This window comes from Maniola hyperantus, chromosome 14, assembly GCF_902806685.2.
Source record: "Maniola hyperantus chromosome 14, iAphHyp1.2, whole genome shotgun sequence".
Classification (NCBI taxonomy): Eukaryota; Metazoa; Arthropoda; class Insecta; order Lepidoptera; family Nymphalidae; genus Maniola; species Maniola hyperantus.
This window is the reverse complement of record NC_048549.1, coordinates 12,603,405-12,629,249: the sequence shown is the minus strand read 5'-3', so window position 1 is coordinate 12,629,249 and position 25,845 is coordinate 12,603,405. Positions and strand designations below refer to the sequence as shown.

Here is a 25,845-nt window from a genome sequence, read left to right as displayed (position 1 = left end):
CACGTCATCTATCAATAAACTGATTGGACTGCTGAACACGTTTCTCTTGTGCTATGCTTTAATGGAAACGCACCCTTAAGCACTTGTCCCACCCGCCGACGAGGAAGCCAGTGATGATTTTCTAGCTCAAAAGACGTAATTTTGTATCGAAAGCAGTAAGTAATTAGTATTAAACTTTATTGTATAAATTAATCGAAGTAATTCTGATACCTAACTGATTTTCAGTATCAAACAAACAAAAACACAGGGCCTAAGCGGTAGGTATTTCTTGAGAATTCTCTAATCAAAATCACTGATTGTGTACCAAAAGTTCGCCAGACTGAAGTTAGACTCCCCATTTTCTAATCCAGTTCGCCGTTTTTTTTCATGCCAATTCCAGACGCGAGGGCTTGCCAATTCGTTTTTTTGTCTAGTTTTTCTCCGAAACTCGGCGCGCGGGTTCGGCGCACTCACCTTGTGCGCGCCCTCTACAATATAGACTTCAATTCAATGCCTAGAAATAGAACACGCCTTTTGTGTTCGCCGAAATAGCTAGAGGCACCTAGAGGTACACTACTAGGCTAAAAGATGATGGCGTTTTACTATTACACGATAAGCTTGCGCTTTATGACAATCATGCGATAGTAGTGGACTTTCGAGTCGAGCGTATGTGGTATCAGTAGCAGAGTGAATTAGAGTGAGGAAACTCTTGGTTTGATCCTCAATCAACGATATGTCAAATATTTGGCTACAGTGACGTGAAATCATAGAAAAATAGGGCTAACATAAGACTAGCTGCGTCAAATGTATTTATAAACCTGCATTGATAATGTGTAGGTTTGACCACGCTTGCCTAAAAGTTGCCTATTCATTCTTGCCTAACTAGTAGTAATTAATGTATAAAAATATAGTAGATTGATGAAGTTAAATAAGCGACAATCTGGACGAAATCAGAATATTATTAGATTCTATCTATTTTATTTTAAAATTGCAGAAGTAAATAGATAAAATAATAAAATGCTTTTTAGTTAAAATTAAAATGGTAGGATTTTGGCTCAGAAACGTTTTGCAATTTAGCGATTTCACTAAAAAAAATTGGAGGAGTCATGATAATATTGTTGCATAATGTCCATGATGTATTGCAAAGATGAACGAAAGGGCTTAGAGTTAATTTGAAAAAAGGTTAAAATTACGCTAAAACACCACGATTTTCAGCAGTAAAGGAATTCATCGAGAGAAGAAAATGCTTTAGATCTATTATCCGCTTGCTCTTACAGCATGTTAAGTCGGTATCAATATTATTTTGATTACGACCTTAATTCATAAAAAAGGTTAAAATTACACTAAAACACCACGATTTTCAGCAGTAAAGGAATTCATCGAGAGAAGAAAATGCTTTAGATCTATTATCCGCTTGCTCTTACAGCATGTTAAGTCGGTATCAATATTATTTTGATTACGACCTTAATTCATGGTTGGGTGTTTAATATTAAATACCACTTGTTTGCCTTTCGTTTGAGCTCTAGTTTCGAAACCAAGATTGGAAAGTCTTTTTAATACCTGCGTATACCTATGAGCACCTAGTCCTATCTACCTTTTCGCTGTCATTTACACATGTCATGGTTAAGTTCATGTTTCGTTCAAATCGTGGTATGAAACATACTCGAAATTGATTCATCATCATTGTCATCATCTCAACCGACGACGACCTCCCTGACGCTGTGGTAAGCACTGTGGTCTTATTAGTGTGAGGCCCCGGGTTCGATTCCTGGCAGGGTTTTGGAATTTTCATAATTTCTAAATTTCTAGTCTGGTCTGGTGGGAGGCTTCGGCCGTGGCTAGTTACCACCCTACTGGCAAAGCCGTGCCGCCAAGCGATTTAGCGTTCCGGTACAATGCCGTATAGAAACCAAAGGGTCATGGGTTTAATAAAAACTGCCATACCCCTTCCAGGATAGCTCACTTACATCTTAGACTGCATCATCATTTACCACCAAGTGAGAAGACAGTCAAGTTCTAACTAGTATCCGAATAAAAAAATTAGCAGTACCCATCACCTTAAAGATAGATTTCTATAAATTTTCGGGATAGAAATTACATATTTCGAAAATCCGCGACTGCAATGCAGTATTCAGCCTTGCAGGAAATTCGTGCTGCATCGGTCGGCTAAGGACTTTCGTGACAAAAACTGTTTGAGGACCACTTTGGCAACAATTTAGATTTGGATAATTATGTTTTGTGTATTGGATAATTTCACAGGATAATTTGAATTTTTGAAACGCGGTGGTAAGTGGTTATAGCACAAGTTAGGTGGTTAGTTGGAAAAGTAAGACGAATATTAGTCAAGTTTTTGTACATGGCTTCTTAAAAAAAATCATAATCGTTTTTTCCCACATCAAAAATTTAGATCAGTTCTGGTTTCAAACCAGCTAGTTCTGAAACATGTTTTAAATTGAAAATAGAAAATGTTAGCAATGCATAGTTAGCAATATTCGGAATTGAAGTTACATTATCGATGCCTTATGATTGCATATTCACCGATGTTGCCGTGCAAAAGGAATGGGAAAGAGCGAGTTGAACGGTTGGTATCACGAAAAGTCCCTAATAGGAGCGCCGCCGGTGCCGCATCGGATTCCTGCCAGCCCGCAGTCCGCATTGCAGAGGGTACCTAACTAGAACTACCTACTGAAAATTGTTGCATCCACTTGCATTTTATGCACTCCAGGTCAAATGATTTTATTACAATCTTCTTGTCTTTACTGGAACTACTTGAAGGTTATGAATTGAGCGATCTATGTGTAATGTTATGTATGTCGGTTACTCTAGTTCTCCTACGGATCTCCTCATTTCTGATTATATTTTGACCGTGAGTAGATTGTATTTTTTCCCACAAGCGGCATTTTCTTTCAAGTACTTACGCTCGCTAAATCAGATTGGCGTGTCCCCTAAAACACTACAGGTACATAGGTATAGGTAAAAGGTACAGAATATTTTGAATCTAATTACGGACACGCAACATCGAGTCTGCGACCGCCGGGTCGATGCACTCTGCTTTGATAAAAGATAAACTTTTTTGTTTGGCTAATGGCTCCACGTTATCCATACTAATATTATAAATGCGAAGTGTGTCTGTTTGTTACCTTTTTACGGACCGTCCGCTCAACCGATTTTGACGTTTGGTCTTCTTCTCCTTCTTCTTCTCGAGTCGACGGTCACCTCAAACACGGGCCCAAAAAGCCGCAACTGCGATAGCTCGGTCTTAAAGGTAGCCATTGTGCTGAAAAGATTAGTCAGCCTACTTGACGTTTGGTACAGAGATAGCTCGCATCCTGGAGACGACGCATTATCCGTCGTCTACGGACTAGCCCCCAAGGGGGGAGAGTGAGCATAGGGGACAAGGAAGAGATAATATAACTTTTAGGGAGTCAAGAAGGCGCCCCGGGAAAACGCCAAGAGCAAGTACCGAACGGCCGCCCTTCCGTGATTCGGCCCATATAACCGAGAGGTTGGTGGGGCCATGGGAGGTGGAGGGTGTTTCCAGTTCCCACGGGTTTTTGAAACCTAAATCCACGCGGACGAAGTCGTGGGCATCATCTAATATTTCTCTAAGTGGTGCAGCTTATTATTTAAATACCAAATGCAAATTGAGCGGAAAATTAATACTTAATGCATTTACTTTTTGCTTCAGTGTGACATAAACTGTGATACAGTCGAAATCTAAGATTAATGGATTGCCATGGCGATGGCGTGTGGGACACATCGATCTCAATAGTTACGAAATTAAAAATATGAAAGTTTGTGTTTTTTGTTCGAAATGTTGTTACTTACTATATTTGAAAAGTTATGTAGGTACCATTGAAATAAATGACTGGCTGGCACGGAAGTGACTGACTGACTGAGTAACTGATTGATCTATCAACGCACAGCTGCAACTACTGGACTGAAATTTGGCATGCAGATAGCTATTATGACGTAGGCATCCGCTACGAAAGGTTTTTTGAAAATTCAACCCCTAAGGGGGTGAAATAGGGGTTTGAAACTTGTGTATTCCACGCGGACGAATTCGCGAGCATAAGCTATTATGATAAAAGAATGTAATATCTAGAAAATACTTGTAACTACTTACCTATGTATTTTAAACAATAAAGAATTTTCTTATTATTTATTTACTAAATGTCAAATCTATTAACTAGTTTTTTGCTAGTCGAAATAAACTATTATCAAAAATATAAAAATTTGCAATGCGATAATACATTTCCGCGTGACGTATTGGTAATATTCCATCTGGTTGTTACAGGGCCGCCGAGTTCAGCAGCCGATAGTGAAACTGATAACGTGAGTACCGAATTTATTTTGATTTTACGCCAATGTTGCTAACTGGATACAACTGGTTTTAGGCGGCCAGAATCGGTTTCATGGATACAATAACCCTCATGTCTTGTCAACTACACTACTGGACAATATAAGGAGATTTTAGCGTTTAAACTACCGTGAGTGATTTCCATTATAAATACTATCTGTCCCGGCTTTACTCACGTGTGTAGTAGACGCTAGCCCGACTAGTTTCGAACCCATACGGGGTCCTTTTTCAAGGGAGTAAAGCCGGGACAGATAGTATTTATAATATAAGGAGACATGTAGAGACATGGAGACAGTAGTCCGACGCCTTTTATTTCTTTTTTTATTCAGATATAAGTCAGCCTTTGTCTGCAATTTCACCTGGTGGTAAGTGATGATGCAATCTAAGATGGATGCGGGCTAACCTGGAAGGGGTATGGGAGTTTTTTTTATTAAGCCCATACCCCTTTGGTTTCTATACGACATCATACTAGAACGCTAAATTGCTTGGCGGCAGACGGCGCGGCGCGGTTTGATAAAAAGTCGCTGATTTGACTAGTAAACAATAAAACCTATTGAATAAAGCAAGTATTTTTACAACTAGCTTAAACGAGTTACCAACAAGCCACCCACAGGCAATTTAATACTGTAATTCCTGGCTTGTTCACTTTACAGCAAACCCCGCAAGTGCTTTCATTGCATTACGAGCGGTAATCCAGTAATGAGTTGTTACTAGTACACTGATGCAATTGTGATACTATTATAGCTTTATTTTTTAATAGAGATAGCGAGCAAACGAGCAGGCGGGTCACCTGATGTTAAGTGATTACCGCCGCCCATGAACATTTGCAGCACCAGAGGAACCGCCGATGCGTTGCCGGCCTTTCAGGAATTTGTAGGTCCGCCCCTTGAATAACCCCATGTTGTTATCTAGTGGGAACACCGCCGATGGGAGTTGGTTCCACAGGTTGCATGTGCGTGGAAAGAAGGATCTGGCGCAGCGGACGGTCGAAGTGCACCAGACACCCAGGTGGTGAGGGTGGGTGGAGCTGTACTTTAACCACACTATTGGCTGACAGTGAAATACTGAAGTACGAATAAATACCTCCTAAGCCCGTAACTGCCTGTATCCCCAAGCTGTGATAGCCTAGTGATTGGGAAGTTCGCCTCCTAATTGGGGTCGGGGGTTCGACCTGTAACTTTTTTTTTATTTTTTATTTAGATACAAGTTAGCCCTTGACTGCAATCTCACCTGGTGGTAAGTGATGATGCAGTCTAAGATGATAGCGGGCTAACCTGGAAGGGGTATGGCAGTTTTTATTAAACCCATACCCCTTTGGTTTCTACACGGCATCGTACCGGAACGCTAAATCGCTTGGCGGCACGGCTTTGCCGGTAGGGTGGTAACTAGCCACGGCCGAAGCCAGAAATTTAGAAATTATAAAATTCCAAACCCCTACCAGGAATCGAACCCGGGACCTCCCACTATTAAGACCACAGCGCTCACCACTGCGCCAGGGAGGTCGTCGTCATTTCGGAGCTATGTGCGTTTTAAGTAGTTAAATATCATTTTGAACGAAAACATCTTGAGGAAACCTGTATGCCTGAGAGTTCTCCATAATGTTCTCAAAGGTGGTATGAAGTCTGACAAACCGAACTTGGCCCGCGTGGTAAACTATGGTCAAACCCCTCCTCAGTCTGAGAGGAGATCCGTGCTCTGTAGTGAACCGGCGATGGATTGCTCATGAAGAAGCCCGTAACAGGGGTGTAAACAAACCTAGTTTGGCTCTAATTTGAAAACTAACCAATCAAACTCAATTAAATTTTGTTGATACGTTCTAGGAGGTGTATGTCTGTGTTTTTCAGATTTCCGTTAAAATATTCAGTTTCAAAGTTTCACTGAGAACTTTATAGATACCTATAGGTAGGTTTGTTTACCCATGGTTTACCAAACTGATACTATGAAGGTGCGTGAGTACTTTAATAAGTTGGGTCATGGTGTTGCAAAATGAACGTGAAATATCGGCATGCATGTTTTGTTTTCGCGTAGGGGCTGTTATCCGTTGCAATAATGCATAGAGATAAGATCATTTTTAGGCTCTGTGTACACTGGCAAATTTGAAATGTGCGTACATGTTGAGAGTGGGAAAATTTTGCACTTAGCACAAGCCTTAGCGCGAGCTAAGATGCCTTGCTGATCGATTAAATCTGTTAATAACTAAGATTCCGACGAATTGAATACCTCCTCCTTTTTTGAAGTCGGTTAAAAAGTTATGTAATAGTATGGATATAACTAGGATTACAATTTTACAATTAACCCATCTATGAATTAGACTATTTGCTTCCACTGCTTAACATAAGCCTTCCCGAGAGCGCGCCACCATATACGGTCCTCCGCTTTCCTCACCCACCCACTTCCCGCTTTTATTTGAAAGGATTATTGAGTAATTCCCGCGACTGTCGCAACGGGTATAGGTGTTGTCGCCAGTATGCATTTAGCCTAATCAAAGCGGGTGTAAAATAATGTGGCCTATTGTCTGCCATGATCGATTGCGATTAGATACTGTTTCCACGGTTATCGCGTGACTGGGGGTTGCTAAACCTTTATTTTGGCTAAAATCTGGGGTAGGGTGTTACACTGGGGATTTAAGGACCGCTCGACGTTTTGTTAGTGTTCGCTTTTAAAATACATCTAAAGCCTTTTTTTCCTTCGGGGAGGAGGTCCTTTTACCTCGGTTTTTGGTCATGTCCGACTCTATTGGGTTTGCGGCCTAAGCTTTTCGCTTCCTCTAGAGCGGAGATCATTAAGGTATCTATCTTAAAACCTAGCACCAGCAAAATAAATAAAATAAAATAAACTAATCAGATTATTGAGAGATAACTTGATGAAATTATCACGTCACTTAATAACTTGATTGGTTTTTTTTTTTTTTTTATTCAGATACAAGTTTAGCCCTTGACTGCAATCTCACCTGGTGGTAAGTGATGATGCAGTCTAAGATGATAGCGGGCTAACCTGGAAGGGGTATGGCAGTTTTTAATAAACCCATGCCCCTTTGGTTTCTACACGGCATCGTACCGGAACGCTAAATCGCTTTGCGGCACGGCTTTGCCGGTAGGGTGGTAACCAGCCACGGCCGAAGCCTCCCACCAGACCAGACCAGAAATTTAGAAATTATAAAATTCCAAACCCCTGCCAGGAATCGAACCCGGGACCTCCCACTATTAAGACCACAGCGCTCACCACTGCGCCAGGGAGGTCGTCAAATCACACGACATCCTTTCTCAAAAACCTTTCTCAACCCTCGTAGCTTTAGTTTTAAGTTTGCGTTATAATTATCACCACTATATTATCTTACAAATCTAACACTATACCAGACAATCAATAAGAGTAATTTATTACCTATTTTGAATAAATCATTTGACTTTGACTTTGAATCATTTGACTTTGACTTTGACTTTGAATGTGATTGGTCTATCGAATACGTCTCCGTTCCGCTACTCTTCAATGTAAATGCACCGATTTCGATCAACCAATCACATTTTTGAGAAAGGATGTCGTGATAAAAATAATGATCACGTCATCTATTAATAATCTCATTGGTCTGCGAACACATATTTCCGCTCTGATTCAGTAGACAGGCACCCTATTACTCGTAATCTACGAGTATAAAGTACAAACTGCAATATTTAACTGTAATATCTAAATATATAAAACGAAAAGGAGACTGACTGACTGACTGATCTATCAACGCACAGCTCAAATTACTGGACGGATCGGGCTGTGGCATGCAAATAGCTATTATGACGTAGACATCCGCTAAGAAAAGATTTTTGAACCCCTAAGAGGGTAAAATAGGGGTTCGAAATTTGTATAGTCCACGCGGACGAAGTCGCGGGCATAAGCTAGTTTTATTAATAAAAGGTGTACGTAAAGTGACCCGGTCTATAAAAACAGTCTATTAGATTTAGAAGTTCCCCTCAAGAATCAAACAGTTTAAATATGTAATAACAAGTTTACATCACAGTTTGCATTATTAATAAACAGGGAGTTCTACCATTGCACCGAACCCCCATAACTTGCAGCTACGCTCATAAAGATAATTAAAATTTATGTCTCTAGTATCACATTGAATATTTATATGAAAATATTGCTGGTCTGGTGTAACTTGTCTGAAAGCTCAAAGTGTTAAGGGGTAGGTTTAGTACGAATCGATAAAACTTTTATTGAGAACTAGCTTATGCTCGCGACCTCGTCCGCGTGGACTACACAAATTTCAAACCCCTATTTCTCACCCCCTAGGAGTTGAATATTCAAAAATCCTTTATTAGCGGATGCCTACGTCATAATGCCCAAAGGGGTAAAATAAGGGTTTGAAATTTGTGTAGTCCACGCGGATGAAGTCGCGAACATAAGCTAGTATGCTGTAATCCACTGAAACAGATCAAATCTGTATGGTGCAATATGCAGCATGCGATATGCACCGTCCGCCCTCCCACTGTTATACATGCAGGACAACCCAACTACCAAGCAATGCGCCTACTACCACGCAGCACCACACAAATCTCAAAGCACACTCGACGCACGTTTCGCTCCGACACCGTAGCATCCTCTGGAGATTGCAGACCTTACAATTCACACTTGCAAAACACACAGATTTGATCTGTTTCAGCGGATTATAGCAAACTAAGCTTTTGGTTCATTGTATGTCATGGATTTTCGCAAAATAACGCCTGCTTCTGTACACTAAAACTAGCATAAGAAAATAATTTTGAAATTACACAGACGAAAAAACTTTGCAAGACATGTTTAAAAAAAGCAATCTAGAATCTAGATCGATCGAAAGTCTGAATGTTATATTCTCTTAATTATCTAGTATGCTTAATTAAGTTTCTAAAAGACGACAATTTTTCTCTTGTTATAAATTTTTGGACTTGACGTTTTGGCATTCGCTAACAAGCTTCGCCAATTAGTTGTTTCTTGATTTCTTATCTTGGTTTTTTTATAAAGTTGACAAATTATGCTTGGTACGAGTTTGCCTATATCTCGATAACGTTTGTAGATTTCGAATATCGAAACACTACATCGTCAAATTAAACTGTAGTTCGATTGCTTTGCTTCATGCTGAAGTTACGACATGGGGTTATTCAAGTCACCTGATGTAAAGTGATTATCGCCGCCCATGAATATTTGCAGCACCAGAGGAACTGCCGATGCGTTGCCGGCCTTTCAAGAAGTTGTTGGTCCGGCCCTTGAATATAAATGCGAAAGTGTGTTAGTTTAATGGTTTGTCCTTCAGTCACGTCGCAAAGGAGCAAGGGATCGACGTTGTGTTTTGTATGGATAAAGTTGAAGACCTGGAGAGCGACATAGATTACTTTTTATCCCGGAAAGTTGTAGAGTTCCCACGGGACTTTTAAAAACCTAAATCCACGCGGACAAAGCGCGCCACCAGCTAGTCCATCTCTATATATAAAAATGAATCGCTAAATGTGTTGCTGATCGCAAATCTCGAGAACAGCTGAACCGATTTCGCTAATTCTTTTTTTTATAATATTCCTGGAAGTACGAGGATGGTTCTTACGGAGAGAAAAATTATAAAAAATTTAATCGACTGCTAGGCGGTACGATGGTCGCCGGGGCAGCTAGTTAAATATATATATTAATGAGTCGAGATGTGAAAACTCGTACTAAAGGTGTGCAGTCCTAAAGTACCTACTACCTAGTCATATAAAACAGATCTGTGAGCAGATTTGAATGCATAGCAGTGCATATTATTGTCGCCTCGTACAATTTAAGAGGTCCTGGGGTTGATGCCCGACTAATATTAGGAGACTGGTTTAATTTAGATGATCTTTTCCACCCGACCAAGAAAGGCCGTGCTTTGTCTGCCGAAGGTGGGCATGTTGCGTGGTCGCCATTCAATCATCTTGGGACCCCGGACAAAGTCTTTGTTGCCACTTGGCTTCACGACTCGTTGAGCCATGTTGTTTACTCAAGTTTCTAGGGCCAGCGGTTTGGGTTGTGTGTCATCATCATCATCATCATCATGATCAATCCATGACCGACTCACTTCAGATCACGGGTCTCCTCTCAGAATGAGAAGGGTTAAGGCCATAGTCTACCACGCTGGCCAAGTGTGGATTGGCGGACTTCACACACCTTTGAGAACATTATGGAGAACTCTCAGGCATACAGGTTTCCTCACGATGTTTTACTTCACCGTTAAAGCAGGGGAATTTAATGGCGATGGGTTAATCATAAGAATAAATCACCGTTACATCATTATCATATAAATTCAAGAATCGACAATCAAAAAGTGTACAATGTTTCCAAATTTGGATAAATGATTTGATTTTGACTATCAGCCAGACAAACTTTCACATTTATAATATTAGTACGGATAAAATTTTGAGAAGCCACAGTTTGTTTCGAAGCTGTTCAACAGTAGTCGAAGCTTACTGTTATCTACTTGTAACTGCTCTATATATAGGTAGTATGTATAAGTCTATGCTCTGTAGCAATATTAATTTATTCAATCTTGCTTTCATCTTTAATAGGCCCAATTCTAACAGGCTTATTAAATTTCTAAGGACTCTACTTACAAAGAAGAGAATGAATCCTAATTGAAATTAAATAGCAACGACTTCTGCTTATTATACCTACCTGTTAAATTTTGCGAAAAATAATAATGCGAAAGTGTGTCTGTCTGTTAGCTTTTCACGGCCCAACAGTTTAACCAATTTTGATGAAATTAGACTTAGAATTAGCTTACATCCGGGGAAAGAACATAGGCTACTTTTTATCCCGTAGAATCAAAGAGTTCCCACGGGATTCTAAAAACCCAAATCCACGCGGACGAAGAAGATTAACAGGCGTCATTCACTTCAAAGTGTGTTTTGTAACAAACACGGAATTGTATGAAATTACGAGGTATATGCAATTTTTTTTTTTTTTTTAATAAGAATATTAGCCATGTTAAATGACTAATATTCCCCTTTCCTCTCCAACTAAGCGTCAGGCTTGTGCTAGGAATAGGTACGACAATAGTGCAACGGGCGGGGTTTGAACCGTCGACCTTTCGGTTTTCAGTCCACTCCTTTACCGGTTGAGCTATTGAGGCTCTATAATTAAATATATAATATAAATTGTACAACTGCTCCCTAATTTTGAAAAAAATAACCGTAGTTTGAAGCCTGTCTCTCTAACCGAAGTTTGACGTGGTTTTATTTATTTGATAACCAAATTGTCCTTTTTGGTAATTCAACTAATTTTAGATTGATATTTAATAGTAACAAGAAAAAATATGCAAATTTGAACGTTGTCATACTGTTATAAGAATCGTTTTTATGATAACTGTCTGACATGTTCCCCCTTTACTTGATTTTCAATTCTATTTTTTTAGACATTCAACTCATTTTAGATTGACATTCGATACCGATTTGATTATAAGGGCGCGTGTACAACAAGTGTTGTAGCTAGTTATTAAGATTACCGGACACTAAATATAGGCTTAAAAATGTTAAGGGACGGACAAATTGATTTACAAAATTCAAAAGTGAGTTTGTCTGTCTGTTACTGCGGATTAAACAAATTGGTGTTATAGAAAAAAATAACTATAATTATATATATTTAGTAGGCACATTTAATTAAACGTAGTGCACGTAGCGGTCCTTATTTGGGTTCCGTACCCGAAGGGTGCCAAAGGGACCCTATTACTAAGACTCCGCTGTCCGTCCGTCCATCCGTGGGGTGAATCTCGTGAACCATGATAGGTAGAGAGTTGAAATTTTCACAGAAAGTGTAAGTATTTCTAATGCCGCTATAAGAACAATTAAAAAGAATTTCAATATGGCCGCCATGAAAATTTAAAAAATAATTAAAAAGTGTTATTTCTTGCACGATGGTACAGAACCTTCATGTGCAAGTCCGACTCGCACTTGACCGATTGTTTGACTATCGTTTAAATATAATATAAAAATTATTAAGATAACCATTGAAAATGGTACCTATCGTGGCTACGTAAGCTAGTATCATACCAAACATGACACTGTGGGTAATTCTCTATTACACAATGTTTGAACCAAATTAAATCGACAGTTCTTAATTTAGTGCTATGATTTTTTGCAGGGAGCAATATGAAAGGGATAGCAATCCATTTAGACCTGTCACTTTAGTTCAATTTAGAGATTGTGTGCATCAGAATAAGCAAATTGGCTATCAAATTATGACGAAAAGCTCAAACTCTTAGTACATAATAATTCAATGAACTCGCATCGAAAAATTCTTGTATAATATTATGCCAATCTAAGTGCGTAGCCCGCAGAGATCGTTGGTTTTAACCAATTTCCTTGCACCTGGAGTTCTACTAAGGTAATTTACGACTTTCATTAAAAGACACAACTTTCATTAAGAGATCATTACATACAACAGACCGATTAAATAAAGCATTCGAAATCCAGCACAAAAAGTTCATGAAAAAAAGGCACAGGCATTAAAAAGACATCGGAAGGTGTATTAACAAATGCTTAGGAGCTCATCGTAGAGGGCGGGTATCGCAAAAGGAGGTCAAATCAACTGTCACCTGTCTAGTAACAAAAAAGTTTTCATAAAAAAGTTTCAACAAAAAATCCACCAAACTGATGGAAAGTAGATATGGGGTTATTCGATACAGGAAAGGTTTTTTATCACCTCGCCTAAGTATCGAATTAACTTGCATAGAAATAAAAAAAATTGTCGCCAAGACAATGGTTTTCTTTTTCAATTCGGGCGCTTTGAAGATAAACCGAATGGATGTGCTGAGCACCTGTTTCCCCTTTCTGTTAGTAACAAACAATAGATAGTTTTTTATTTGGTTCTGGACAAAATTAAAAGGATATTTTATATATCGGCTCTACAAAGGTATAATATTAATAATTTATGAATCTGTGATCATATTTTAATAAGCATGTTACATTAAACTAATTAGGCTTTTCGAAACAAATTAAAGTGGACTTTTACGTCGTGGAAGCAAAAGGTCGTCAACGAACTTTGCGTAGTCAGGTGCCGCGAGGTCAACACTGCGTCGTAGGCGGGGCATTGGCCCCGAGTTATGCACGCTACACATTGCTGGTTTGAAAAAACTTCTTCTTCTTGAAGTGCCGTCTCCTATCGGAGGTACCCTGATTTCCAACTCGACCTGTCGCATACTATAGTTACTTTACTGCATTATAAGAAGTTATTATCAAACAATTTTGCTTTAATTTAATATCAATTAGCGTCAGTCTTTATTATCTTGGAGAGATTGTATAAAAACTCACTAAGAATCATTAATTTTAAACGGCAATAAAGTCGACTTTCACAATTATGGATTCATTTAGATCAAATTGAAACTTAATGCTACCGTCTTAATACGGTACTTTGATACCTCCAATAAATCTCGAATGACAGGCAGGTCAGGGTATTATAAAAAAACCGGCGAGTCAGGCTCGCGCAACGAGGATTCCGTGCTACAGTCGTATTTTTTCGACATTTTGTTCGATAATTCAAAAACTATGATGCATAAAAATTAATAAAAATCTGTTTTAGAATGCATAGGTGAAGACCTTTCATATGATAGCCCACTTGATATAGTTATCTTACTTCGAAAATTGAAAATACTAATTATTAGTTCATGATCACAATTTTTTTTTGTATTACACAAAAAAAATATTGTGATCATGAACTAATAATTAGTATTTTTAGTCATCACAAATTCACGGTTTTCAGATTTTCCCCCGAATGTCTGCTATAATACCTACCTACCTGCCAAATTTCACGATTCTAGGTCAACGGGAAGTACCCTGTACGTTTCTTGACAGACCGACAGACAGACAGACAACAAAGTGATCCTATAAGGGTTCCGTTTTTCCTGTTGAGTTACGGAACCCTAAAAAACAATACCTAGAAAATTGGAGTATCTCTACGTGATCAAATCAGAAATGAGAAGATCCGTAGGAGAACTATAGTAAGCGACATAGCTCAACGGGATGCGAAGCATGTGGCACTGGGCAGGGGCCAGAGCACATAATTCGTATAACTGATTGACGTTTGGGTCTCAAGGTGTTGGAATGGCGATCTCGCACCGGAATACGCAGCGTTGGAAGACTCCCACTAGGTGGACGGACGACATCAGACGAATCGCAGGAAGCCGCTGGATTCAGGCTGCGCAATGTGGCGTGTGGACTGTGGAAGTCCCTACAAGAGACCTATGTCCAGCAGTGGACGTCTATCGGTTGATGATGATGATGAATCATACGTATACTCCAATGGTTTTACAGGGCATCGTACCGGAACGCTAATGGCTTGGTGCCCACCCTGCGCCATGAGTGTCGTGATCAATTGTGATTTTTCTTAATCGGTGATTGGAGAGCTGTTGATGATATCGTCCATTCCGTCCGTTCTGGCATCTGGTTACGACGGACGGACGGTCGAATACAACCCAATCGAAGTTCGAATATCGAATTTTCGGGTCTTTTTAACTGTTGTATTTATTCTGCCACCAGATGGCTATCAGCAAAGTAGACTACGATCTATGACGACTTTACGCTTGACTACGCAAAAACCTGTCAAAAAATAAAAAAAACAATACACTATTTTTTTGCTGCTGATCCTTGTCTAAATGTCACAAGGACATTGAAATGGCGTTTTTACAGTCCTAGACACAAGCTAAGGATAGACAGAGTTGTTACAAAGTTACAAACCAACGTAGATCCATTGAGTTTGAAGCCATTGAGTTTGTTTCACGTGCATAGCGATGTACTGTAGCCGGCGGGAAATATTTGTACATCGGGCTTTAAAAAGAGATAGCGGTTACGTAGAGCGTTGTCTCTGTCGTTGAGACCGACAAAACGTCACATAGGTATGAGTGACATAAACAACGCTCTACGAAGCCGAAATCTCGTTCTAAAGGTTGATGTACTATATTTCTTGCCGGCTAGGTGCTGTACTGGATTATACATATTTTATTTTATTCTAAAATGCTATGTAATAAAGTGCGGAAATCTGGTGTGGAATTAATTCCGCAGTGCGCGCTCTATGTGGATCTATAATTCACAGATTTTGCAGGGGGAAAACGTACGGAAATTTACCGTGGTGCGCGCCAGCTCTATCATCAAGCTGAGAATTGGACTTTCTGGCGACCCGTTCCTGTCTATCCTTTTCTTTTAGTCTGTTGTTTTACAAAGCATGATTTGTGACAAGGAAACGTTGGGGCAGGTGATGGCAATTACGATATGAAACAACATAGGAAGCTTGGACTCAGCTTACGTAGGACCACCTTTTGTTAAGCAGCTGCCTTCGCCTTATTATGGGGACGCGTCACAAATGACGCCTTCAGATGTTTGTTTTAATGACAATGAGTTCTTAAATATCTTGTCTAGGAGCCAGTGAACGATTTGTATGTGTACATCTAATACATTCACAGTAATGATCGACAGGTTCGTCTTCCTAGAGCGTTGTGTCTGTTACTCATACCTATATGCAATAGTTAGGTATCCCTCATTGACATATATATTACTTCGTAAGGACAGGGCAAAATGGCAAGGTCCTGAAATGTTTATTTAGCACCAATGCAACCTCATGACGTCTGGATTTCAAACGGATCGTTCATTAGTATCTAAGAGGTGGCGCTGATTTATTTGGTTCCAAAACCGTGAAAATTTTTGTTCGCTTGGGCATATCTTGTCATTTATATAGATGATATCCCCTCTGTATTTATGAAATTACACGTGAAATTGTAATTTTTTATTTTTATTTATTTGTTGTTTTTGATAGCAAATTTGACTTTTATTTAATTTATTTTTGATTGTTATATAATTTTCAGGATTTTTGATTCTATGTATGTATGTGATAAATTTAACGCTACTTAGGCGAAATATCAAATATTCATACACCATTAAGTTATTGGTAGAATGTATAAGGCTCTCTATACATGTGATATTCTAAATTTATGTCACCTGCATTCTCACTAATAAATTATTATTTTATTTATTTATTTTATTTATGGCGTTTTGTCGCTGACTTCTCAGTCTCAACGACAGAGATGACGCTCGACAATGCCGAAGCTACCGATTGTCTCTTTCCAAAGCTTTAAATATTCCCTGCCGGGTAAAGCATAGATTGAGTGTATTTTTATGCCAGTCGTCGTGTTTTAGCGGCTAACTAAGCAATTTGTCTGCGTTGATCATACCAAATAGTATGAAAATCCCTTTGTAAATCTTTGTTGTGACGGGATAAAAAGTTTCATATGTCTGTTCTTCGTAATTTATTCATTTGTTATCTGATTTTTTCTTGTTTATTTTAATTTTATATGTGTTAATTAATCTTAGTATCTGAATTAATGGCCATTTACTCATTCATTCAATAACCGTATGAATCGCTTTGATCTATCAACCACCAACTCTCGGACTACCTCTGTACGGATAAACAGAAAGCCACCACCCATAGATTTCAATTCAACAACGCAAAAAGGATGGAGGACACAAAAGCTGCATTGTTCTCCCAATGCTAATGGACAGTGTTTCTCAAATATTGGTATAAATATGTAAACAAGTAATCCAAAAACTATACTAATACGGTATTTGACAACTAGTCAAATCAGTAACTTTTTATCAAACGTCAAAACGCGCGCTTAGTATGCGAGATTCTATGAAATACCGGTGTGTGACGTCACAATCATTTGACGTGCTTTTTTGGTTTAATCGATAATTTAAAATGGTTATTACACTTACAATCAACAAAGGACTTGGATTTTACGTATTTTGGAAGACCCTCTATTTAATAATCACTGAGAAATACTAAGCTAAATACATATTATTACACATACGTATTTGATGCTTGATATATCTAAAGCTTAATACATAGTATTGGACGTTGGATATCAAGCTATAATCGATAGATCCCCCGTCCTCACGAGTTTTGTAGACTCTGAATTAGGAATCAAATTGAGAATTAAAGTCTATTTATGTACGTGCAATAAAAACGTATGGTAGATATTGTATTGTTGTGGGAACGAAAATCGTGTTCTATGAAAATCAGTTCACTAAAAGTACCTAGGTAATTGAAAAATCTTTCGCCATAAAGAGAAGCTAAGAAAACTGTTTCAAATTTTTTGTAAATAATAAAACTATTGTCGTGCCCAACCCAAGCGAAACTCTTTATGGTTATTTGAAGGAAAAGATAAAAAGAAAAATAGCTAACTAGTAGAAAAGTAAAGTAGCTAGGAGAAACTGTCTTAGGGCGTTTGTGCACTCATCCATGATTTGACGGATCCGTCAAAAAATACGAATCGAGTCTACGTATTTGTATGACGGTCACTTCAAAGAATCACGTATACGAACCGAATCCGGATAAGTGCGCCAACGCCCTTATTAGCTATTAATAGGCAATTAAGTATAGTAAGCCATTACGAGGTAATAGCTACGAGTACTTATTACTCAATTTACTTAATTATACAGTAAAAAAAAAAAACGGAAAGTGTTTTGGAAAAATAAGTTCATAAAAATATACCTCGTAAAAAAGTTTGGAAAACGCTAGGGGGGTAGTTTTAGAAGTAGACGTTTCTCGGTAAGGGTAGGTATCTCCTTTTTGTATGCTGATGAATAAATTTTTGTTATCTAAAGAACATTGTTCTTTACCGACAAAGGAAAAAGGGAATGGAAAAATGTCTGCCTGGGGTAATGGTTTTGTTCCTTAATTATTGTTCTTTGAAGTGTTCTAATATACGTATTTTGATTTTACTATGAAGTTATTCATGAAATTAGCAATAGGTTGAATTATTGTCTAAAACCAATACATATAAGTCATTGTCTAAAACAGCAACTCAAGTGTGGTTGCTTTTTGGAGTTGTGAGCTTTAGAACGTCTTTGTAGTTGTGACTTCAAGTTGTGTGGGCTCAGAAATTCTGTACGAGGTACAATATTCGAGTACATATAATATGCATTCATACCTAACGTAACTAAATCTTGTAGCTCTAAGTATCGATTTAATTGTGACTATATAAGCGGTGCAGTTAAATCTTCTATCAAAACAAAAAGGTGACTGACTGACTGACTAATCCATCAACGCACAGCTGAAACTACTGGACGGATTGGGCTGAAATTTGGCATGCAGATAGCTATTATGACGTAGGCATCCGCTAAGAAGGGGTTTTTGAAAATTCACCCCTAAAGGAGTAAAATTTGGGGTTGAAATTTATGTAGTCCACGCAGACGAAGTCGCGAGCATAAGCTAGTATTAAATACGAAGGTGGATTGGTCTCCAACGTCAACCAACCTTAATATATAAATTTAAATAAAAACTAGCCTTTGTTTGTCCCTGGATTGCAAGCTGTAGGTGCAAAAATTTCGTCAAAATCGGTTAAAAGAATGGGTCCTTAGAATAGGATGGGCCGTGAAAATATGACAGACAGACACTTTCGCATTTAGATGGGGATTTCTATATTTATAAGTGCAAATACAAACTACATAATTTAATACCTTGAAATGATGATACCATGAAATCGCAGCTAATGAAGCGCAATTCTGTCGCCTTTTAAAAAACCAGCCTCCTTCGTTCAAGGATCCCTAAAAAACGATCTGTTATCGGTAAATTGTTGAAATCCCCAACAGTTTCGGTGGAACCGTTCGGCAACTCGAGGTTTATGGCTTTTTTCATTCATTCCCGTTCTAAGAATGGCGGCGGCCTTTTGGCGCCTACAAAATCCCTTATTTTTTTGGTTTTTATTTTTTCGGTTGGGTTTTTTTGTTTCACGCTCGAGGAATTTGGCGCGTACCGTATTGGGTTGTAGACTTGTCTGTTTTGTATAGTAATGGTTAATGGGAACTGGAATAGAATGATTTTGGTGCGATTTATCCTTATAGTCCAGCAGCCGCCAAGCCATTTTTTTTCTGATTAATAACAAGCTGATTCTTCGTCTGTAGGTTCGTTTGTTCGAAACGCCCAACTTTTGTTCTGTGAAAATTGCGCGTCGCAAGCGCCTCGTACCTACGCGATTCTTCGAAGTGGCCGCCATACAAATACGATATTTCGATTCATATTTTTACGGAATCCGTGATTTCACGCGTGAGTGCACAAACGCCCTTATGCGTGGTACAAAATATAAAGAGACATGAGATATAGCTGTATAAGTGGTATCGGTTAATTAAGCGCGTCACGTGTTAACGCCGCCGTGCAGCCCTCGGCCCGCGCACCATTTATTTAAGTCAATCATCGTCATCGGCCAAAGGGCCGGAATGCGGGGAGAAATTGTGAAATTGCCGAAACTGGCCGAAAGTGACCGCCACAGGGCAATCAGCAACCCTTCCCTTAAGAAGGAGAAACTATACGTAACGTTCCCTTCTGTCAAAGAATCGGACCATCGTGCATCGGGTCAAAATAAAGGAAGGTGTAGAGGCGTAAGACATTTGTTAATGTATTGTCGGACTATTTTAAAGATACCTAATACGGCGCTCGTCTCTACTAATTTATTACAGACTAGCTGACTAGCTGATGCCCGCGACTTCGCGTGAAAATCCCGTGGGAACTTTTTGATTTTCCGGGATAAAAAGTAACCTATGTCACTCTCCCTGTCTATATATCTACACCCATACAAAAATCACGTCAATCCGTTGCACCGTTGCGACATGATTGAAGGACAAACCAACAAACCAACAATTACTTTATTCCTTTATTCGTATAAAATGTAAGATTTTATTTGTGTTAGCCAAGAGAGTCTGTGTGTCTACTCCTAGGGAGTATGCGTGCTACTCGTAGTCACGGGGTAATTATGGAGTGCGAATAAAAGTTGCGCGGCCGGTTCAAGGAACCGTATTGAAGTGTCTGTGGCTTTTTAAATTTATTTATGCTTTTGTTTTTATACTTTGCCGACAGAATTTCTGGTTAGATTTTCGATACGAGTCTTGCAGCGAATGAAAATAAATAATCAAAAACTAATGTACACATATTTACTACATGTAACATGGCTGATGGTGCCTAAATAAAATTCGTGGGAGTGAGGAGGTTGCTAACGCAGGTAATTTTTACAGTACGCGGCAAAAAGTATCGGCCCTTGGAATGACATTTCGGCTTTGTAGAGCGTTGTCTCTGTCACTCATACATATATGACGTTTGGTCGGTCTCAACGACCAAGACAGTGCCCTACAAATCTGCTATCTCCTTGTAAAAGTCGATGAACATTAGGCTTTTGGCCGCCTCCTGTACTGTACATACAATATACCTTTGCAATATCCCGTAATTTAAGTTAGTAAGGAAAACTGGAAAAGGTTCTTGGAAAAATGACAGTTCTTTTCGAAAAGGTCTTCAATATATTATCTTTGTTTAGAATAAAACTTGATTTTTGACTATGCTGGCGACTTCGTCCGCGTGGACTACATAAATTTCAAGCCCCTATTTCGCCCGCTTAGGGGTTGAATTTTCAAAAATCCTTTCTTAGCGGATGCCTACGTCATAATAGATATCTGCATGCCAAATTTCAGCCCGATCCGTGCAGTAGTTTGAGCTGTGCGTTTTATATTAATTAAAAAAAATATTGTGAACATTATGCGATTCAATCTTTGTACTTTAAAAAGATCGCCAATAGAAATAGCTCACACACATTTATAACTCTAATACGACGCATATAATATATCAATCAGCAAAAACGCGTTCTAACAATAATGAGGTTGTCATGTTCGTTTTTGCGATGATATATTCGTTATTTCTTCAAGATATAGTACATCATTAATATATACATCATTTGAACTGATTTATAGCCTATATCGGCATCTGCGCGTGAAATTGGTGAATTAGTTAGAACTGTGTGTATTAATGTATTTAGCGCGTTCGCGTCTGTTTGAGTTTACCTACTTCTATCAACTATGTATGTGGAGTTACTCATATACCTATGCGGATTAATAAAGGAGGATAATATTTTCAAGTATTTTAATAATTATGGTCTGTGTAGTGAGATTTAGTCGACCATCTACCATTTCATATCGTGTATTCAAGCCATAGAGTCGTATCCTCAGTACCCTAACTTTTCAGGAGAACCGATATGGGGTATGGGGTTAATGAAACTGCCATATCCCTTCCAAGTTAGCCCGCTACCACCTTAGACTGCATTATCATTTTCCACCAGATGAGATTGAAGTCAAGGGCTAACTTGCAATCGAATAATAAAATAATACTTACATTATAAAAAACTCAATACCTTGAATAAATATAACATCTTACTCAATCATTTATGTCAATTAGTACATATTTCATTATTTTCTTTAAAAGTAGTTTACTTACAGTACGCGGCAGAAAGTAATGTACATCGGCCTTTAGAATGGCATTTCGGCTTTGTAGAGCGTTGTTTCTGTCACTCATACCTATGTGACGTTTTGTCGGTCTCAACGACAGGGACAACGCTCTACAAATCTGCTTTCTCCTTCTAAAGGTCGATGTACATTACTTTCGGCTGCGTAGGTACTGTACCTAAGTACTTACTGTCTCTATTCTGTTGCAAGATGCTCAACAACAGCCACTCAGCTCGCAAGTGTTCGCTTCGTGTTAAGCTAAACTAGCCACACTTTGGATGTGTTTCTATACGAATTAGATCGTGCAAAGAAACACGCGCGAACATTCCCGACCTTCCAAGGACTAAGGGAGCGCCCAACGTGGGTTCGAGTTAGTTGTGCTTACATCTCTGCGTCCTCTCATAGTATAGTCCGCGACAGGTTGAGTTGAGATGGCAATTGGGTATGAGGCGGGAGGACGCCCCGCACATCTGAACGCCTAGCCGCGCTTGCCCGCACTGGGTTAACGCGGGGACTGTAGGTGTGCGGGGCATTCACTCCGCGATTGCCAACTCGACCTGTCACATACTATACTTGGAAGGTTGGGATTGTTCGTGCGTGTTCGTACGTATTAACTTTCACACCAGTCAAATTCGTACGATAGCGCATCCAAAGTGCGGAGAACCTCACGTGTCTCCGCTCCAGAAATCCGCACTTAACGGACCTTACGGACCGGACTATTCGCATCACTCTGGAACCAGCCTTTATAAAGAAACTTAGAAAGATCCAAGTCGTGCTCGTAAATCCGTGTCGGGTGACAACCCTGCGCCCGACCTCCGTCACCTTGACCTGCCCGAGATCAGACGGCGAACGACCGGCCTTCACATTGAATGTCATTTATATTGAAATCGGTCTCAATTCGCTACTTTTGCGACGTTTCATTTTTCATCTTTTTGTTTTATCTTTTTCTTGCGGGATTTGTCTCTCTGATCCTTATTATTGGAGCCTCAATAGCTCAACAAGTAAACGAGTGGACTGAAAACCGAAAAAGGTCGACGGTTCAAACCCCGCCCGTTGTTGACGCTTAGTTGGAGAGGAAAGGGGAATATTAGTCGTTTAACACGTCTAATATTCTTTAAAAAAAAGTGAGGCGTGAGTAACTTTCAATCTTTTTACATTAAAATAGCTTTTTTGATTTATTTTTACTTTCACCCTATTATAATTACAAAGACATTTGAAACGGCCCTTTGGAAATTCCGAAGCTGTTCATGTTGTTTTTAACTGACTTTGCCACGTCCTGTTAAATAAGTAGGTAGTCCTTTGCCGTATAGACCATGCAGTCCTTTGCCGTATAGACACTGAATTTGGCTCCGCCGCGCGTCGTGTTACAGTTTTACTCGTAACTAACGGCGCACACGCATCGCTCGAATATACGAGGAACAAATTATATTGTTTACTATTTTTCATGTGTTTATAAAATAAGCGTGACCGTTGAAGCTCGTTACACATGCGCAGACACAACAAAAGATTACTTTCTCAAAAAAACGACAATTATTCATGTGAATTTGCATCAGTGTCCGCAAAAAGAGTTTACCCACACTGGCGCCGGCGGCGTCTCGTCCCTGTATGGAAGTGCCCTAACGGAGTCACACACCGAGAAAATAAACTATGTATGAGTGCCTTTGATATACGCACCCAAAGATCTCTTCGCGTAAAAATGGTGAAAAGCTCAAGTTGGAAACTGGACGAGTGAGGCCGAACTTTGGCGGTCCGAATTTGGTCGTTACTTTTCCGCTGTGAGGCGCCATGACTCATTGTGAGTTTGATCAATCCGATATCCCTAGATACTATCATCAGGAACTTTTAGATCTTGTCCACCCTTCACCATTTTACAGACAGATGGCAGATGCTCCATGTAAAAACTAGAATACTGGACAGTAGTCACGGATTCTAATAATACTCACGCTGAATTGTCCCAGCTTTTAGCCTCTTAGTCCTGCCATTCTATTTCTAAAAAGCGGTTAACTGCAAAAAATAGTTTTTGAGTTATCGCCAAAAAACATGGAAACTTCCCAGTTCTTAGTTTGGTCTTACGTAGGATACTATTTACCTCGAATTATTCGTTTTTAAAAGTTTCCACCTTTTTTGGCAATTACTCAAAAATGACTTTTTAGGTTTCCGTAGGTACCTACCCAAAGGGTGCCAACGAAAGGGACCCCATCACTAAGCCTCCGCTGTCAGTCGGTTAGTCCGTCCGTCCGTCTGTCTGTCTGTGCGCGAGTTTGACTCGCACTTGACTGGTTTTTTAGGGTTCCGTACCTCAAAAGGAAAAACGGAACTCTTATAGGATCACTTTGTTGTCCGTCTGTCTGTCTGTCTGTCCGTCTGTCTGTCAAGAAACCTACAGGGTACTTCCCGTTGACCTAGAATCATGAAATTTGGCAGGTAGGTAGATCATATAACTGACATTTGGGGAAAAATCTGAAAACCGTGAATTTAGGGTTAGAGGGATAGATTAAATTGTGGTAATGAACTAATGATTTGTATTTTCAACTTTCAAAGTGATATAGTTAATATCAAGTGGGGTATCATATGAAAGGTATGTCACCTGTACATTCTAAAACAGATTTTTATTTATTTTTATGCATCATAGTTTTTGAATTATCGAAAAATGTCGAAAAAATACGACTGTAGTACGGAACCCTCATTGCGCGAGCCTGACTCGCACTTGACCGGTTTTTTAATTAACCTCTTTTTAGAAATCGGACGGCGCGGCAGTGTGTAGGTATCTTTGAATAGGCGTATTGATATCAATGTAGTGAGCATAGCATTTATAGCACGTGCGGGGGGAGCTCCAAGCGTGAAGTCCCGGGTAGTTTCCCGGGTCGACACCCGACATTCCGTTTGTTATTTTTATTCGATTTGATCATCTTAATTGCCGCGCGTTTTGTAGATCCTATCTGTCGGCCGGAGCTGTTTAAACTGCCATGGAAAGTGTTGGGAAGGGTTATGGAATTATAACTGTAGATAATGGGGTGACGCTCTTTGTTTTATAATAAAACTGTAGTTACTTTGTAGTACTCGGTCTTAATTGCGCTCTATAAAACAATTAAGAGTCAACATCATAATTCATATGATCATTAGAATTAAAAATAAACCAAAAAAAAAGTTATCCAAAGACTTTGTCATTGCTGGATAGAGTACTATCAAAAAATATTTCTCTAAAACACAATCCCTTAAATAATTAATGTAATAACTAGCTGATGCCCGCGTTTTTAAAAATCTCGTGGAAACTCTTTGATTTTCCGAGATAAAAAGTAGCTTATGTCACTCTCCAGGTCTTTATCTATACCCATGCAAAAAAATCACGTCAATCCGTTGCACCGTTGCGACGTGATTGAAATAGGTACAAACCAACAAACAAACACACTTTCGCATTTATAATATGGGTACTGATTTACTATATAAAAAATCTGTATACAGTACGCGGCAGAAAGTAATGTACATCGGCCTTTAGAATGATATTTCGGCGTTGTAGAGCATTGTACCTGTCGATGTACATTACTTTCTGACATGTACATGGAAACGGTGCGGCCGACGCTTACGTGTTATAGACTAGTAGCTAAAATGTCGGCAGTGGCGTGCACAGGGTTTGAAGCCAGGGTAGGCATTAGTTAGGTAGGAACCTGTTTACTGGCAGGTTATAATGTAAAATTTGCATTAAGCTATTACAACTGGGGTAAGCAGTGCATTTATGCCTCTATGACCTGCACGCCACTGAATGTCGGCTTTCTATTAGTGGGCGGGGGTTTGATCCGAAACGTTGAAGGTCTCTAACTCTTCGGAATTATGTGCGTTTTATAACGTTTCAGGCGTAAGTTCTGTTGCAGCGGAAAAATTTCTTAATTTTATGGGAAACTAGCTGATGCCCGCGACTTCGTACGCGTGGATTTAGGTTTTTAAAAATCCTGTGGGAACTCTTAAATTTTCCGGGATAAAAAGTAGCCTATGTCCTTCCCCGGGTTGCCAGCTATGTACCAAATTTCGTCAAAATCGGTTGAATGGTTGAGCCGTGAAAAGCTAGCAGACAGACAGACAGACAGACAGACAGATACACTTTCGCATTTATAATATTAGTATGGAAGTATGGATTACAAATGGGACGCGCAAGAAGTCACGGGCAACTGCAAGTATAATACCCACCTAAGTAGTAGGTACCATAATATATAGAAGAAGCAGTCTGAATTTTGT

The 25,845-nt window shown here is 39.3% G+C and overlaps 1 protein-coding gene across 2 annotated transcripts in view; it reads left to right on the top strand.

Annotated features, from left to right (window-relative positions):
* LOC117988434 (mitochondrial cardiolipin hydrolase-like) overlaps nucleotides 1-25,845 on the top strand; it is a 182,911-nt gene that overhangs the window by 74,052 nt on the left and 83,014 nt on the right. For both annotated transcript variants that reach the window (XM_034975581.2, XM_069503126.1), the window contains exon 5: nucleotides 4,277-4,314. The gene's annotated coding sequence lies outside the window, so the exon portion shown is untranslated. The remainder of the gene's footprint in view (nucleotides 1-4,276; nucleotides 4,315-25,845) is intronic.